Source organism: Dromiciops gliroides, chromosome 3, assembly GCF_019393635.1.
Source record: "Dromiciops gliroides isolate mDroGli1 chromosome 3, mDroGli1.pri, whole genome shotgun sequence".
NCBI lineage: Eukaryota > Metazoa > Chordata > Mammalia > Microbiotheria > Microbiotheriidae > Dromiciops > Dromiciops gliroides.
The window spans coordinates 479738954-479757234 of record NC_057863.1 but is presented as its reverse complement, the minus strand read 5'-3'; the positions used below and the strand labels follow the sequence as shown (position 1 = coordinate 479757234).

General features: G+C 36.9%; 1 protein-coding gene across 2 annotated transcripts in view; it reads left to right on the top strand.

Annotated features, from left to right (window-relative positions):
* MTUS2 (microtubule associated scaffold protein 2) overlaps positions 1-18281 on the top strand; it is a 679782-nt gene that overhangs the window by 117254 nt on the left and 544247 nt on the right. The window lies entirely within an intron of this gene.

Here is an 18281-nt window from a genome sequence, read left to right as displayed (position 1 = left end):
GATATTGACTGAACACAAACTGAAGCATGCTATTTTTCAATTTCTTTCTTTTTTTCTTTTAATTAAATTTTTTATACAAAATGACTAATATGGTAATGTTTTACATAATTGTACATGTATAAGCCATATCTGAATCCTTACCACCTCAAGGAGAGGTGAGAGGAGGGAGGGAAGGAGGGATAAAAAAATGGAATCCAAAACTATAAATAAAAATGTTTATTACTTTTAAAAAAGAAGTGCCCCTAACTCCAGGGTGAGGTTTAATACTGCAGGGGACCTGGGACCTCTTGGTTGAGGACATTCCCTGCAATGATAGAGATCACAACCTATGCATGCCTTCCCTTTCATACTCATACATATCCTCTCATAAATCCTTTATAGGTATCTACTTGTGGGGGTAAGGGGAGAAGGAGAGGGGATCCTTTAGCTATTTTGCTATTACATAGATGCAAATGGAGCATATATACTGTGCATAATTTATTCCTCACTCTTTTTTTTTTTTTTTTTTTTTTTTTTTGAGATATTTTATTTTTTCCGTTACATGTAAAGATAGTTCTCAACTTTTGTTTATACATGCTTTACAATTTCAGATTTTTCTCCCTCCCTCCCTCCCCTCCCTCCCCCCTCCCCTAGACAGCAGGTAATCTGATATAGGTTATATCTATATATATCTATACATATACATATAGATATATATATACACACACATATATATACACATAATAACATTAATCCTATTTCTGCATTAATCCTGTTACAAGAGAAAGAATCAGAGCAGTGATGCAAAACCTCAAAATAGAAAAAAAAAACAACAGCACCCAAAACAAAAGAAATAATATGGTTCAATCAGCATCTATACTCCACAGTTCTTTCTTTCTTTTTTTTTCTTGGATTTGGAGATCCTCTTCTATCATGAGTTCCCTGGAACTCTTCTGTACCATTGCATTGGTGAGAAGAATATAGTCCATCACAGTAGGTCAACACTCAATGTTGATGATACTGTGTACAATGTTCTTCTGGTTCTGCTCATCTCACTCATCATCAGCTCACGTAAGACCCTCCAGGTTTCTCTGAACTCTTCCTGCTCATCATTTCTTACAGCACAATAGTATTCCATTGTATTCATATACCACAACTTGTCCAGCCATTCCCCAATTGATGGGCACCCCCTCAACTTCCAATTCCTTGCTACCACGTAAAGAGCAGCTATAAATATTTTTGTACATGTGGGTCCCTTTCCCCCTTCCATGATTTCTTTGGGCAAAAGACCTAAAAGTGGGATTGCTGGGTCAAAGGGTATGCACAGCTTTATCGCCCTTTGGGCATAATTCCAAATTGCTCTCCAGAATGGTTGGATCAGCTCACAGCTCCACCAACAATGCATTAGTGTTCCAATTTTCCCACAGCCTCTCCAACATTTATTATCTTCCTTTTTTGTCATTTTAGCCAATCTGATAGGTGTCAGGTGGTACCTCAGAGTTGTTTTAATTTGCATCTCTCTAATCATTAGAGATTTAGAGCATTTTTTCATATGGGAATAGATAGCTTTGGTTTCTTCATCAGAAAACTGCCTGTTCATATCCTTTGACCATTTCTCAATTGGGGAATGACTTGGATTCTTATAAATTTGATTTAATTCCCTATATATTTTAGAGATGAGGCCTTTATCAGAAGCACTGGCCTCAAAAATTGTTTCCCAGCTTTCTGCCTCCCTTCTAATTTTGGATGCATTGCTTCTGTTTGTACAAAAATTTTTTAATTTAATATAATCAAAATCATCCACTTTGCATTTTATAATATACTCTATCTCTTGTTTGGTCAAAAACTGTTCTCCTTTCCAAAGATCTGATAGGTACACTATTCCTTTCTCTCCTAATTTACCTATGGTATCACCTCTTATGTCTAAATCATGTATCCATTTTGACCTTATTTTAGTATAAGGTGTAAGATGTTGGTCTATGCCTAATTTCTGCCATACTATCTTCCAGTTTTCCCAGCAGTTTTTGTCAAATACTGAGTTCCTATCCCAGAAGCTGGAGTCTTTGGGTTTATCAAACACTACATTACTAGTGTCATTTACTACTGCATTTCCTGAGCCTAGCCTATTCCATTGATCTTCCACTCTATTTTTTAGCCAGTACCAGATAGTTTTGATGACTGCCGCTTTATAGTAAAGCTCCAGGTTTGGTACCGCTAACCCACCTTCCTGTGAATTTTTTTTCATTATTTCCCTGGATATTCTTGATTTTTTGTTTTTCCAGATGAATTTTGTTATTATTTTTTCTAGCTGTATAAAATAATTTTTAGGTAGCCTGATTGGTATGGCACTGAATAAGTAAATTAATTTAGGCAGTATTGTCATTTTTACTATATTAGCTCTGCCTATCCATGAGCAATTGATATCTTTCCAATTATTTAGATCTGATTTGATTTGTGTGAAGAGTGTTTGGTAGTTGTGTTCATAGAGTTCCTGGGTTTGTCTTGGCAAGTAGACTCCCAAGTATTTTATATTACCTACCGTTACTTTAAATGGAATTTCTCTTTCTATCTCTTGCTGCTGGACTTTGTTGGTCATGTATAGAAATGTTGATGATTTATGTGGATTTATTTTATATCCTGCTACTTTGCTAAAGTTGTTAATTGTTTCAAGTAATTTTTGACTTGATTCTCGAGGATTCCTTAAGTATACCATCATATCATCTGCAAAGAGTGATAGTTTTGTTTCCTCCTTGCCTATTCTAATTCCTTTAATTCCTTTCTCTTCTCTGATTGCTAAAGCTAACATTTCTAGGACAATATTAAATAATAGGGGTGATAATGGACATCCCTGTTTCACCCCTGATCTTATTGGGAAGGCCTCTAATTTATCTCCATTGCATATAATACTTGCTGATGGCTTTAGGTAGATACTGTTTATTATTCTAAGGAAAGCTCCCCCTATTCCTAAACTCTCTAGTGTTTTTATTAGGAATGGGTGCTGTACTTTGTCAAAAGCTTTCTCTGCATCTATTGAGATAATCATATGATTTTGGTTGGTTTTCTTATTGATGTGGTTGATTATGTTAATAGTTTTCCTAATGTTGAACCAGCCCTGCATTCCTGGTATAAATCCCACCTGGTCATAGTGTATTATCCTGGTGATCACTTGCTGTAATCTCCTTGCTAATATCTTATTTAAGATTTTAGCATCAATATTCATTAGGGAGATTGGTCTATAATTTTCTTTCTCTGTTTTTGCTTTGCCTGGTTTTGGTATCACCACCATATTTGTGTCATAAAACGAATTTGGTAGAACTCCTTCTTCACCTATTTTTCCAAATAATTTGTATAATATTGGAATTAATTGTTCTTTAAATGTTTGGTAAAATTCACCCGTAAACCCATCTGGCCCTGGGGATTTTTTCTTAGGGAGTTCATTAATAGCTTGTTCAATTTCTTTTTCTAATATGGGTTTATTTAAGGATTTTATTTCCTCTTCAGTTAACCTGGGCAGTTTGTATTTTTGTAAATATTCATCCATTTCATTTAGATTGTCAAATTTATTGGCATACAGTTGGGCAAAATATTTCCTAATTATTGCTTTAATTTCCACTTCATTGGTGGTAACATCACCCTTTTCATTTTTGATACTGGTAATTTGGTTTTCTTCTTTCTTTTTTTTAATCAAATTAACCAGTATTTTATCTATTTTATTGGTTTTTTCATAAAACCAGCTCTTAGTTTTATTGATTAGTTCTATAGTTTTTTTGCTTTCAATCTTATTGATTTCTCCTTTAATTTTCAGGATCTCTAATTTAGTGTCTAATTGGGGATTTCTAATTTGTTCTTTTTCTAGCTTTTTAAGTTGCATGCCCAATTCATTAATCTCCTCTTTCTCTTTTTTATTCATGTAAGCATTTAGAGCTATAAATTTTCCCCTAAGCACTGCTTTGGCTGCATCCCATAGATTTTGGTATGTTGTCTCATTATTGTCATTCTCTTGGATAAAGTTATTGATTGTTTCTATGATTTCTTGTTTGGCCCATTCATTCTTTAGAATGAAATTATTTAGTTTCCAATTGATTTTCATTCTACTTTTCCCTGGCTCTTTCTTACATGTAATTTTTATTGCATCATGATCTGAGAAGGATGCATTTACTATTTCTGCCTTTCTACATTTGACTATGATGTTTTTGTGCCCTAATACATGGTCAATTTTTGAAAATGTGCCATGTACTGCTGAGAAAAAGGTATATTCCTTTCTATCCCCATTCAATTTTCTCCAGACATCTATCATGTCTAACTTTTCTAGTAATCTATTCACCTCTTTCACTTCTTTCTTATTTATTTTTTGGCTAGATTTATCTAATTCTGAGAGGGGGAGATTCAGATCCCCCACTAGTATAGTATTACTATCTAATTCCTCTTGTAACTCATTTAACTTCTCCTCTAAGAACTTGGATGCTATACCACTTGGCGCATACATATTCAATATTGATATTACTTCATTATCTATAGTACCTTTAAGTAAGATGTAATTTCCTTCCTTATCTCTTTTAATGAGATCTATTTTTGCCTGCACTTTGTCTGAGATAAGGATTGCTACCCCTGCCTTTTTTACTTTAGCTGAGGCATAATATATTCTGCTCCAGCCTTTTACCTTTACTCTGTGTGTATCTCTCTGCTTCAAATGTGTTTCTTGTAAACAGCATATTGTAGGGTTCTGGTTTTTAATCCACTCTGCAATTCGCTTCCGTTTTATAGCAGAGTTCATCCCATTCACATTCACAGTTATTATTACTGACTGTCTATTCCCCTCCATTCTATTTACCCCCTTTGTACTTTTCCCCCCTTCTTTCACCCTATTCCTCCTCACCGACGTTTTACTTCTTACCCCTGCCTCCCCCAATCTGCCCTCCCTTTTTATCACCCCCCTCTCTTTTCTTTACCCTTTTCTCCCTTGCTTTTGTCCTCCCTTCTCAGTCCCCCCCTTTCCCTTCCCCTTTTGTTTCCCTAAAGAGTGAGTTAAGTTTCTTTATCCCAATGAACGTATATGTTATTCCCTCTTTGAGTCAAATCTAATGAGAATAGGGTTGAAACCATGTTCCCCCCTCCTTTCTTTCCCTCTATTATAATAGGTTTTTTTCCACCTCTTCATATGATATAATTCATCCCATTCCACCTCCCCTTTCCTCTCCTCCCCATAGACTCCCTTTTTATCTCCTTAATTCTTTTGTATCATCACATCAAAGACAATTTATATTTATACCCTCTATATAAAGTCCTTCTCTCTGCCCAAATACATTTACAGTTCTTAAGAGTTATGAGTATTATCTTCCTGTGTAGGGATATAAACAGTTTAACCTAATAGGGTAACTTTTTTTTTCCCCCTCTGTTTACCTTTTTAAACTTCTCTTGAGTCTTGTATGTTGAGATCAAATTTTCTATTCAGTTCTGGTCTTTTCACCAGGAAAGATTGAAAGTCCCCAATGTCATTAAATGTCCATCTTTTCCCCTGAAAGAAAATGCACATTTTTGCTGGGTAATAGATTCTCGGCTGCAATCCAATCTCCTTTGCCTTCCGGAATATCATATTCCAAGCCTTGCGGTCCTTTAATGTTGAAGCTGCCAGGTCCTGAGCAATCCTGACTGTGGCTCCATGATACTTAAATTGCTTCTTTCTGGCTGCTTGGAGTATTTTCTCCTTCACCTGATAATTCTGGAATTTGGCTACAATATTCCTTGGAGTTTTCCTTTTGGGGTCTCTTTCAGGAGGTGATCGATGGATTCTTTCAATGATGATTTTATCCTCTGATTCTATGATATCAGGGCAGTTCTCCTTAATAATTTCCTGGAATATGGTATCTAGATTCTTTTTCTGGTCATGGCTTTCAGGCAGTCCAATGATTCTCAAATTGTCTCTCCTCGATCTGTTTTCCAGATCAGTTGTCTTTCCAATGAGGTATTTCACATTTTCTTCTATTTTTTCATTTTTTTTATTCTGCTTGACCGATTCTTGGTGTCTCATGGATTCCTTTTCTTCCAACTGTCCCACTTTAATTTTTAAGGCATTGTTTTCTTCAGTGAGATTATGCACCTTTTTTTTCCATTTGGCTAAGTGAATTTTTTAAGGTATTGTTTTCTTCAGTGAGATTATGTACCTTTTTTTCCGTTTGGCTAAGTGAATTTTTTAAGGTATTGTTTTCTTCAGTGAGATTATGCAGCTTTTTTTCCATTTGGCCAAGTGAATTTTTTAAGGCTTTGTTTTCTTCAGCTTCCTTTTCTAAGCTGCTGATTCTTTTTTCATAGTTTTTTTGTGTTGCTTTCATTTCTCTCCCCATTTTTTCTTCTACCTCTTGCAATTGATTTTTAAAATCCTTTTTGAGCTCTTCCAGGAAGGCTTTTTGTTCTTGCGACCAATTCACCTTCCCTTGTGAGGCTTCAGATGTAGACAATTTGAGGCTATTGTCCTCATCTGAGTTTGTGTTGGCTTCTTCCCTATTGATACAGAAGCTCTCAATGGAGAGGGCTCTTTTTTGCTTCTTACTCATTATTGCAGCTTATTTATTTATTCTTTAAGTTGAGGTCTGCTCTGGGGGCACCAGGGTCCCTGTTTTGGGCTTCTTGTGCAGGTGTATAGGTGCTGTGTGACCGGGCTTTTACTCTGAGGCCTTTATGGTGTGTGGAGATCCCCTGTCCTGCACTTCCTGTCTGATTGTGCTCGGCCAGCCAGGCGCCAGACCCCGGCGTCTGATCCCGCCGTTGGTGGCCCTCTCGGCCGGTGCAGGTAAGTTTTTCCACTGTCCTTCTTGGCCACCAGATTTTTGAACCAGGTTCCGGGAGCCTCCGTTGTTCGGCTGTGACCAGCAGCTCCTGCTGATTTGCCCCGACCCCCTCGGCGCTGGGTTGCTGCCCTGCGCTGGGCCTCCCTTTTGCCCGAGTCAGACCGACCTTTTCCTGAAGTCTTCTAAATTATCTCTGGTTGGAGGACTGTGTCTCTCTGTCTCTTTGCAGGTTCTGTAGTTTCAGAATCCGTCCAGAGGCTTGATTTAATGTTCGTTTTGAGGGAACAGAAGGAGAGCTCAGGCAGCTTGCTGCTTCCTCTCCGCCATCTTGGCTCCGCCCCCCTATTCCTCACTCTTGTAATGTGGTTGGTGCACGCTATGATGATGATGTTATTACATATACTTTTCTGATGATATCCTTTATACCTATAAGCTTCTGTATAAATTCTTCATTTGTAATGCATTACAACCTGCTCCTACCCACCCCCATTTTTGTTCAAGACATCTTCAACATAATTTCTTGGAAGAATGTAACAGTTTTTTTTTTGGAAGCAGTTGGAGTTAAGTGACTTGTCCAGAGCCACACAGATAGTAAGTGTCTGAGGCAGGATTTGAACTCAAGTCCTCCCAGCCCCAGGCCTAGCACTCTATCCACTGTACCACCTAGCTGCCCTGAATGTAGCACTTTTGACTTGAAGCCATCCAGTTCCACTAGAGCTATATTGATATTAAAAATATGGTTCTTTGTTTCAGACAGAAATTTGTAGTTATTAACGAAATTATGCTCTCTCCCTGAGGTAACTCGGCCTTCTCTCTTTTTCCCATTCACTGGTGGGTCCAGGCTATTGCATTTTCAGTGTCTAAGATATAATACTGATGATTGAGCTCTTTAGCATGCCATCCAACTGTACGCCATAGCAACAGCAGCAAAAAGCCGTATATTATTTAGTTTTTCCTCTGTGAATATGATGAAGTGGTTTGGGAGCAACTATATTCAAGTATTCCTAAGTAATACATTGTTCTCTCATGATCTCATTTGTAAGTTTTTATTTCCAAAATTAGATTGTAAACTCTTTGAGAGCAGGGAGTGGTTTGTTATACCTTTGCTATGCACTAGATGACTAGAGTGGCTAGAGTGCTGGTCTTTGAGTTAAGAAGATCTGAGTTCAAATCTGGCCTCAGACAGTTACTAAACAAGTCACAATCCTTTTTGCCTCAGTTTTCCTCATGTATAAAATGAGCTGGAGAAGTAAATGGCAAGCTACTCCAGTATCTTCACCAAGAAAACTTCAAGTGGGGTCAACAAAGAGTTGGACATGACTAGAATGACTAAGTAACACTAAAAAACCAATGTACTAACCATGTTATATTTCCAGTGTGTAAGTTTTGCTTGATTGTTATTGGTTGAAAAAAGAGCTTTAGGGCCGCTAGGTGTCACAGTGGATAAAGCACTGGCCCTGGATTCAGGAGTACCTGAGTTCAAATCCCACCTCAGACACTTGACACTTACTAGCTGTGTGACCCTGGGCAAGTCACTTAACCCCCATTGCCCCGCAAAAAAAAAAAAAAGAAAAAAGAAAAAGAGCTTTAGAAGCAATAGTGTAATTCCATGTTAAATAGTTGAAAGAAAACTATGGAATCACTTCGATTGAAAAGTTTTGGGATGTAAAAGTCCATAAGGTCAACATTAAAACTGATGGAGGAGGCCGAAAGGGTTAACAGATAACCTCTCAATAGTAGCTATCAATAGTACCTAAAAGGGGTTAACTGGAAAACCTAAGACCCGAGCTCTAATTTAGATCTGAGCTCCACAAGAGGCTATAATTTTTGTGTGTGTGTGAGGCAATTGGGGTTAAGTGACTTGCCCAGGGTCACACAGCCAATAAGTGTCAAGTGTCTGAGGCTGGATCTGAACTCAGGTCCTCCTGAATCCAGGGCCAGTGCTCTATCCACTGTGCCACCTAGCTGCCCCCAAGGGGCTATAACTTAACAGACCCCAGCTCCAAAAGGGATTAATGGATAACTTAAGACTTGGGCCTTCATTAATACAAGTCAGGGCCTAGGTTCTTCTTGTTACCCACATTAATCACCACTCATAATAAGAACATAAAGAGGCAGGTCACAGAGACCCTAACTACAACAAAAACAGAGACAGGCTATAGAAATCCTAATTGATAAATATTAATACCCTGAAACTAGGCCTGGGAATGAAAAACATAGGGACACTCTGACCTTGGCAAGTTGAGGTAACATATGCAGAAAAGGCCAGATTTGTCCCCAGCTCACATTATGACGAGTAAATCCCCAAAACACACGTCCAGGAAAAAGGTACCCACCTGGGGGTTGGCCTAGGATACCAGGAACTCTCAATTAGGATAAACCTTCCCTTGTACCCCCCTAAGGTGGAGATTATTATAATGAGACTGATAATCAATTTATCCACACTATAACTATAACTGTCTTTTCTTTCCCAATTTGAGAGATACCTTTCTCTTTTGGGTGCTCTCCCCATGGTCACTCACAGTTTTGCAATAAAACTTGGGAAACCGAGTCACTGAGTCTTGTAATTATTTTGAGGCGCCTCATGATCAATTTGATCATCCTAATTCCATCCCACATCAAAACAACCTGTGTATCACTTTCTGCCAACTAACTGCTCTGAGAATATCATTATTTCTTGGTGGAGGGGGGCAGAGAACAGTATCATTGATCACATTTGCTTAGTTCAACAGTGTGTAGAAAAAAATATATGGTCATTTTCTACTGAGTTCATCTTTGTCACAATAAAAGTACCTCATGTTTAGCTAACCCACCCCCTTTTTTTCCTAAAGCTGTACACTATGGATTCATTAATCTCTTTACCTATACATATTCAATAAAATCTCCCTAATTGGAAGTAAGATTAGTGGGATTTAGTGAAAATTTTGCTCTCTGAAGTAGGCTAAATATACCCCCAGGAGTCTCATTTACATGCTCAATTTGCTTACAAACCCTTTATTCATAGATAATATAAAAGTTTGCTTCAGTCCAGGTCAAATTAACACTAATTCCAAATGAATAATGTATTTACTAAATATATTCAAATTTTTAATCACCTTTGACCAGATTTATGAATAAGCTCTGCCTTGATAATTGGCTTAGCTTTTAATGAAACAATATACGAATCTTTCATAGTTTCAGGTTGCCTGGGTCAAATAGTTGGTGACAACAGTCATAACTCTTTTCTGCTGGATCAGAGAGAGGCCAGTTCATTTGTCCCTCAAATTCTGGTACTATAAAAATAGACTGGGATCAGTTACTTTACAACAATGTGATGAAATAAAGACCTGCAAATTATCTAGAAATAGGTATGTTGCAATATAACATACTAATTTATAATAACTCACATTTATTCTGACAGTATGCAATTAGGCACTGGGAAGTAGGGAGAAATTTCATTATTATAATTTGTACTCTAATATGCATCTGGATCCTTGAAATTCACATTTGTTGGTCCTTCCATCCATACCCATTCACCACTCTCATTGTCAGCAGGAAGTTGTGGAGTTTTTTGCCCTTAATTAAAATAATATAATATATACTAACTTAAGGAATACTTTCATTAGCCTTTATTAGAAGTCCGACATGACATGTTCCTGAGTGTTATACCTATGTCTGTTTCTCTCTTTATCTATCTCCCTTTTCCTGAGAGAGTTAAGATGCTTTTCCCTGACAAACTTAAAAAAAAGAGATCCATAGTTTATCTGTTTATAGTGATAAAGACCAAATGCTGGTTAATGTCCACAACAGATAAGTTAATTATTGTGCTTTTTTGGAAACTATTTTCAAAATTAAATGTTAAGTTAAGGCCTTCAGCCTTGACCAGGAAGATGTGTTCCCAGAGCTAACTATCTTGACCTGGTTTCCTGATCTGCAAGGAGAATTTTTGAAAATTCAAGCATCTGGTAAATACTTCAGTTATATGGCATATTGGGAGGATGAAATAGTGCTTAATAGATGCTTGTTGACTGACTCCAAGATTATTAACTCTTTAAAAATATAATAGAAGGTAAACTAAGATTCAAAAGTTTTTATTCCAAAATTTTAAATAGAAATGTACTGTTTCCCTAAAATATGTTATACGTCTTTCTACTTTAGTAAACACACTGTAATTTACATTATTTGGCCTTTTCCTGATGGCCTGTGGTCATCATTATAATTAGTGCTTTGTACTTTAAACATAGATTTCAGATATTGGACTGAATCTCTTTGGATCCCAGAAGTATAGCTTGGAATTTGCTTTTTTAAATAAGTCCTTCATGGTCACCTTGTTTTCCTGACTCTTTCTTGTTTAAGTAGAATGTATAATATGCATTTATGACCTTGTCAGTAAGTCATGATTTTCTTTCACAAGCATTGTTTATGAATAGCATCATCCTGCATTATTTTCTTGCTTAGAATTTACATCTACATTGATTTTTATTAGTGTCCTTTGAATTTTCAGCAGTATTCAAAATATTTAATTTCATCATCAGCAACCATTTAAATTTCTAATCTGCTTTAACTTATCTAGGTTGCTTGCATTTCACTTCATGGGAAAAGAATCATCCCACTAAAATACATTGAAGACTTTTTAAATTATTGCAACCATAGTCATTAATGGGACTTTGTACCTAACGTGATCTTTCAGTTTCTAGGTCTCCAGTGGTGTTCCATACTTGAGGATCCTGGATAATCAATATTTATTTTACTTATAAAATAGAAACTCCTTTAATCTCTTTTCTATGCATAGTATCTTGAATCTACAGGTTGATGGAGGTAGGTGGTGATTCAGTGGCTAGATCACTGGGCCTGGAGTCAGGAAGACCTGGGTTAAATCCAACCTCAGACATTTGCTAGCTTTGTGACCCAGGGCAAATCACTTAACCTGCTTTGCCTCAGTTTCCATATCTAGGACATGAGCTAGAGAAGGAAATGGCAAAACATTCAAGTATCTTTGCCAAGAAAACCCCAAATGGGGTCATGATTGAAAGGACTGAATATCAACACATGGTTGTTTTGATTATTCATATAAATAGAAGACTGATTCATGAATCTGTTAATAGTAATTCTTCCTTGATAATGGATGCTAACGGGTATTTAGTCTTTGCCCACATGTAACAGGGAAAAGCTGTTCTTATATGAATCTACCATGTTTGCCATGCTCAAAACTTAAGGAAGAGAACTTTTTTTTATATCTGCTTTGACACCATTTTGGGAGTGTTTTTCAGGTTATAAATTGATGATATGTAATGCCTTGTGAGAAGTGGGAACCATGTCTTTATTATTACATCATTGTAAAATTTAGAATTACTAGGGACCAGAGAGATTATGTGATCTTCCCCTCCCAACCTCCCATTTTATAGATAAGGAAACTGAAACCTAGAGAGGCAGTGATTTATCCAACATTACATGCCCTGCTTCTCCCTTCCAGAGTTTCCAGGGCTCGGTAAAGAGAATTTGCTCTGCATATTTTTTTGTTTGTTTGTTTTTGTGAGGCAATTGGGGTTAAGTGACTTGCCCAGGCTCACACAGCTAGTAAGTGTTAAGTGTCTGAGGCTGGATTGGAACTCATGTCCTCCTGAATCCAGGGCCAGTGCTCTATCCACTGAACCACCTAGCTGCCCTGCTCTGCATATTTACTGAGAAGACTCAGAATTCTAATAACTATATTTTTTCATAATCTAAAGTCTCAGGCAAGTAAACTTTTCTAACTCCAAACTACTGGGGATCTGTATTCTAGAAAATGTTAAAAGGTAAGAGTGATATTAGATGATGTATTTTTGTTAGTGAGGAGGAAAATGTCTCCCATCTCTGAAGTATATTTAGCATTTCAGAGAGTTATGTCTTTATGCTAATTGGAGTTGGTTAGGATATTGTCTGGAATATATTTTCTTGTTTTATAAAATTAATGGGAGATACAAATAAAGCATGAAAAAGAACCTTTTGTGTGGCTATTTACTTTAGTAATTTTTAGAAATTGAGGGCAAGATATGGTAGTTAAGGCTGTTTTCCCATCTACAGAAGAATTAACAAAGGAAGATGAAATAAGTCTCAGGTGAGAGAGGGCCCTCGGTTCTGAGATTTGCTATTCACATTGGTCTCTAACAAACATAATTAATTTCATGATTCTAAGACTTCAAATCCAGGCTGTCCTCTTATTTAATTTGGTTAGTAAACTGGGAAATTGGCTTATATAAATTGTAAAATGCAACAAATCTTGTAGGTTTCATGGGCTTATGGGTAGATTAAAGTGCCAAGAGATTCTTCCCAGGAGTGATATCAGAGGAGTCAGTATTCCCAACTCAACCAAATGCCATAATTAAATAACCCATAAAGACATCTTGCTAGGAAGTGAAATAAATCTAAGATATATCCCTGTAAACAATGGGCTCGTTGTTCATCACAACATAGAAAATATTCTAATCATTGTGCAAAATTTAGATTATTGATTTTTTGAAATTGTGCTCATTTATATGCTTGCTGTTGTATTATCATCTATGTACCATGTGCCATATATTCCTCCTTCCATGCTTGTTAATTTGTTGTATTTGTTATTATTTATGCTGATGGATTTTTTAGGCTCTTTGAAGGAAGGAACCTTGTTATTAATATGGTATTATGAAGGTAGGCACCCCTGATTAAAGGTCTAGCAGGCTAACAGTAATGCACCGTTCCATATTTGATGGATTACTAATCCTGAGGTACATTAATGGTTGAACCTGGAAGAACAGCAAACACATGGGAAATGAGACAGATTTATTTGCATTTCCATAGCTTTCTCTTATCACTGATGATAATAGTTGATCTATCATATTTGAACACTTTTTATTCAACCTCTTTATTTTAATATGCTTTCCTTTCATTGTTCTTCTTCCCCAACTCTGAACAATAACAACAAAAACAACCCAAGAAATCAAACCCCAATACTAAACATGCATAGTCCTGTAAAACAAATTCCAACACTGGCCATGGCTAAAAATGCATATCTTTTAAGTTCATAACCTCTCAGATAAGAGGTAACTGGCATATTTTATCTTCAATCCTCTGGACTCCTGGTTTATTGTGTATTTGTATTGTCCAGAGTTCTAAAGATGCTCAGTTATTTTTTTTCTTTGATGCTGCTGTCTTTGTATAAATCATTCTCCCAATTCTGCTCACTTTGTTTTGCATCAGTTCATAAATATCTTAGTTTTCTCTGAAATTGTCCATCTTGTCTGTCTGTCTTTCTTTCTCTGTTTCTTTCTTTCTTTCTTTTCTTTCTTTCTTTGCAGGGCAATGAGGGTTAAGTGACTTGCCCAGGGTCACACAGCTAGTAAGTGTCAAGTGTATAAGGCTGGATTTGAACTCAGGTCCTCCTGAATCTAGGGCCAGTGGTTTATCCACTGCGCCACCTAGCTGCCCCTATCTTGTCATTTCTTAATATTACATTGCATTCTCATGTCTTTATTTGTTTAACCATTACTCTGTAGAGGAATTACCACTTAGTTCTCAGTTTGGAATCACTAGGAAAAGAGATGCTATAAATACTTTTATACATATAGGTAATTCTTCTGTATCTTTGATCTATTTGGAGTTTAGGCCTAGTAACAGTATAGCTGGGTCAAAGGGTATGAACAGTTTACTAATCTTTGACGCATAGATCCAGTTTCCTTACATTGGAAACTTAACACATCTATAATAAATCATATATATTGGTGTTGACACTTGAGAAGGTAAGACTGACTCATTGCTTTTTGTAGATGACTTAATTTTTAAAAAGTTCTCAGGGGTCAGTTTCAAGATGACTTAAAAAAAGAGAAGATTCCAAGGGAATAGTGTGATAGGAACTGGGCCTATGATTTCACTGTCATAGGGAATGCCCTGCATCAAGAAACTGCCTTTACCATTATAGGTTGGCAGTTTTTCTTATAATCTTAGAGAATGCCAAGAACCCTGAAAAGTCAAGTGACTTGCCTAGGGTCACTTAGACAATATATGTCAGAGATGGGACTTTAGCCCAGGTTTTCCTTTTTACCCTTCAGAAGATGCCACAAGAATGGGAAAGATCACAGCAGCATTGCTGTTGTTGTTCAGTCATTTTCAGCCATGTCTGACTCTTCCTGACCCACTTTGTGGTTTCCTTGGCAAAGATAATGGAGTAGTTTACCACTTCCTTCTCCAAATCATTTTATAGATGAGGAACCTGAGGCAAACAGGGTTAAGTAACTTGCCCAGGGTCATACAGCTAGTAAGTACCTAAGGCTGGATTTGAATTCAGGGCCTCCTGACTCTGGGGCCTGTGCTCTATCCACTGTACCACCTAGCCTGCACAACAAGAAGCATTATGACCTCAATTTACAACCCAAAATTCAACAAAATTCAATAACCATTTAAGAAACACCTTTAATATTCATTATATATGTAAGAGCTAACTAATTATTGCATTAATAATTACTTCTTTTTGGCCTGGACTATTAATTTAATTACTATAGAGAACCCTCACTACCATTGCATATACATACACACATACTCACACATGCATGTATATAATGGATATATATGTACACATGCATAAATATGTAACACATATATACAACACACATGTGTGCGTGTGTATATACTTACACAATACATAGATTCATACCTACCTAAATACATACATACATACATACATGCATACACACTTACTTTTCCTGCAATTTTGAGAGGTTAGGGGATTTGCCCAGGGTCATAATAATCCACAATGTATGTTTTACATTAATTAACCAACAATAATTGTTATATTAACTACCATATTGAGAATATTTGGTATAATGTTATTGAAGCCAAGAACTATGGGACTGTGCTTGTTAGTCTTATGAAAACTAGAAGGGCTGGAGCCAGAGCATGGGAGTTCAAATGCCATCAATTGTGCTATTTACTCCTCATGTGGCTTTTTATTAGGGATCTGCCTTGTTTCCCTTGTGGCAATTTTGTAATCCATTTACCTTTATCTGCTTGCAATATAGAGTAGATAATGGCTCACCCCTTCCCCCATTTTCCTTTAGCCAGAACACTAATGGCCCCCAGTGAGTCATGTTCACTAGAATGAGGAGGAAATGACTCTAATTATGTATATGCTACTAATTCAGCCAATGAGCAGGTATTTATTAAGTACTTACTCTACTTCACACACAGTGATAGGAGCTGGTCATACAAAGAAGGGAGGACTTGAACCCAGGTTTTGCTGGCTTTGAAACCAGCGCTCCGTCTACTCTGCTCCCACATGCCACGTCCAACAGACAATTTGTATGCAATGCTTTACTCCTCCTCAAATGGTGTTTGCTGATACTTTGAGGGGAAAAACTGAAAAAAAAAATTAGTGCATCATTTCAAAATATTTTATTTTTAACTATCTTAGTGGATAACCAGCATAAGAAAAATAAATTATATTTTAAAACACATGATGGTTAATTATAACATACTAGATTAAAAAAAGAAATTTACATGATAAATTTATTACATATTAGAAAGTGATAGCAAGTTGTACATAATAGATTTTCAGTTTCATATGCAGTTATCTTTTAAAATTATACTTATGTTATAGAAATGCTTGTTTTATTCCATATATTAAAAATAAAATTTAAAATGTGAAAAAAGAGTAGATAAAAGAAGAGGTCAAACTAAATTATAAATACATTATAATACCCAGAGAATTACTGTATTCTTGACCAGAGACAGGATGGTAGAGTGGAAAGTATACTTAGAAGTCAGATGAGTCAAATTCAAATCCCAGCCATGCTGCTTACTATCTGTGTTACCTTGGCAAGTCACATAATCTCTGTGGGTCTTAGTTTCCTTATCTCTAAAATGAGTTGATCTCTAACGTCCCTTCTAATTAAAAATTTGTGATCCTATCATTCTTTTTCTTTTTTTTAAGTGAGACAATTGGGGTTAAGTGACTTGCCCAGGGTCACACAGCTAGTAAGCGTTAAGTGTCTGAGGCCGGATTTGAACTCAGGTACTCCTGACTCCAGGGCCGGTGCTCTATCCACTGCGCCACCTAGCTGCCCCGATCCTATCATTTTTGATCCTCTGACTACTTGTTTGTGACCTCTTCCCTAAAGGGAATTTTTGGTACAGTTTTTATTGTTGTCTTAGATGAAGAGGTGGCTATCGTCCTTGCAAAGGCCAACGCTTTACATATGCACTTGATCCCATTTTCTTCTGACTTCTCCAGCAGGTTGCCCTAATAATCACCTTTTCCTCTCTCTAATATCAGTTTCTATCTAATAGCTTGTTTTCTGCTGCCTACAAATAAACTCCTATCTCCTTCATCCTTTAAAAAAAACAAATAAACAAAGAAAAACTTTTCATGATCATTACCTATCTTCCTATATCACTCATCCTCTTCTCTGCTAAACCCATACACACTAAGTGCTTCCATTTCAACTCTTCTTACTCTATTATTCTAAACCCTCTGAAATCTACCCTTTGACCTCCTCATTTAACTGAAAATGTTCTCTCCAAAGTGACCAGTGATTTCACTCTTTAAAAAACATCCTTCCAGATGATTTATTTTTTAAAATAGATTTTTATTGATAGCTACTGTTTTTATGCCCCCTAGGATCCCTCCATGTCCCTCCCACTCTCCCTTTTCAGAGCACCATCTATAATAAGAATGATTGTTTTTATTTTCAAAGTCCTTTTTGAGCGCTTCTATGGCTTGAGACCAATTCATATTTTTCTTGGGAGCTTTGGGTGTAGGAGCTTTGCCTTTGTTATCTTCTTCTGAGGGTGTAGTTTGATCTTCCTTGTCACCAAAGAAACTTTCTAGGGTCCGAATTTTTTCTGTCTGCTCATTTTCCTAACCCCTTTCTTGACTTTTAATTCCTTCTTAAAATGGGACACTACTGGGGCAGCTAGGTGGCACAGTGGATAGAGCACTAGCCCTGGAGTCAGGAGTACCTGAGTTCAAATCCGGCCTCAGACACTTAACACTTACTAGCTGTGTGACCCTGGGCAAGTCACTTAACCCCAATTGCCTCACTAAAAAAAAAAAAAATGGGACACTGCTTCCAGGATGCACTATCCCAAGCTTTAGGGGGTCCAAGGTGGTACGATTTAAAGAGAGGCTTGTTCCCCACTCCCCCGGCCCAGATATTTAAATCTAGTCCGAATCTGCCTTTTAAGCTTGAGTTGTCATCACTAACTGCTTTTGGAACATCTTGAACTGGATTCTTGTAGGTATCCCAAAATCAACATGGTCAAAACAGAATTTGTCATCTTTTCTCTCAAACTGTCCCATTTTCTGAAGTACATTTTCCATAAGATGAAGTCAGTATATCCATTTTCAACACAGATGGATGTCAAAGCACAGGTCTTACCATCTTAATTTCCTGTGACTCAAACCCACCATTTTAGCCCCAGTGCACATTAGTACCCTTCAAACACTATGTGGTTCAGCCTGGTCTTCTTTCTATTCTTTGTACCCTGTTCAGCCTCCATTCCTTGTTACTGCTTGTCTTGTGTCTGGAA